This window comes from Morone saxatilis, unplaced genomic scaffold (assembly GCF_004916995.1).
Source record: "Morone saxatilis isolate NCDOM2014 unplaced genomic scaffold, NCSU_SB_2.0 Contig15, whole genome shotgun sequence".
NCBI lineage: Eukaryota > Metazoa > Chordata > Actinopteri > Moronidae > Morone > Morone saxatilis.
In genome coordinates this window covers 21,164,859-21,165,875 of record NW_023339707.1, presented here as the reverse complement: position 1 = coordinate 21,165,875, position 1,017 = coordinate 21,164,859, and positions in this window count along the sequence as shown.

The window sequence follows — 1,017 nt, the reverse complement described above, 5'->3', positions numbered from 1 at the left end:
CGTTGGGAGACTAATAGCCACACCCTTCTCCTCGGAAACAACTGAAGCTACAAGTTGCCACGAAAAAAAAAATCAGTTTAATTGCAGTGTCCCGAACAAAGGACACGTATTGAGCTTATAAAGAGCTGCACTTTTATTAAGAAAAACTCCCCAGAAGTAAGTGTTATTTATTGGCAGGTTAAAGTCAAATTTGTGGACGGCTTTTTCTGGGGCTCCTGAGCGGCCATGAGAATCAGATGTTTTCTGTCTGTTGTTTGAACTGAAGGTTTGAGTGCGTAATTTAGAGTTAATGTGGTGAATGTTTTTTAAAGACATGTGTGTTTTTATACTGTTTTAGTGGTGGCTGATTAGCAACAGGGTGTTTTTCGCGGAGTTTAGTTCCAGTTTTGTTTATGTAACATCATCGTGTAAAGAAGAGTCTTTGCCCTCTAAAAAGGCCATCAGGTGAAGTGTGAAGTCAAAAAAATAATAAAGTAATGATTTAAATGCTTAAAACTAATCCTGACTTTTATTTGGACAGAAAAAGCGTTAAAACACCCTGTTTTATGTTCACCCGTGCCAGTTTGTTGTGTAAAAAATGCTTAAATGCAGGGGTGAAAATGTGTATTTTAACGTTAAACGTGTGGCAGATGTGGTCGTTCATTTGTATGTGTCTTTACAAGTCTATTTGTTAAACGACATCTTGCTCGATTGTCAACATCTATAAAAGTGGGTTGCGACTGATGACCACAGTTTAAATGTGGGTGAGACTGCTCGGAGAACGCATTAGCGGGCCTGTGTGAGTGCACACACTAATAATTCGTCTGTTTTGTGTCTCAAACCTGCTTTACATTTCCTTATTGCTTGCTTTTTATTTATTTCTTTAAAACAGACAAACAAAGTGTTGTAGATGAATCCAAAAGTTTATCTAAACGGTTGCGTGGTTGCTGATCTGAATGTAAAGCGCTCTAGTTTATTGGTTTTATTTCAGGGTTCTCCTGTCTGAACAGTTTGGCGTAGTTAGCTCTCCGGCTCCGA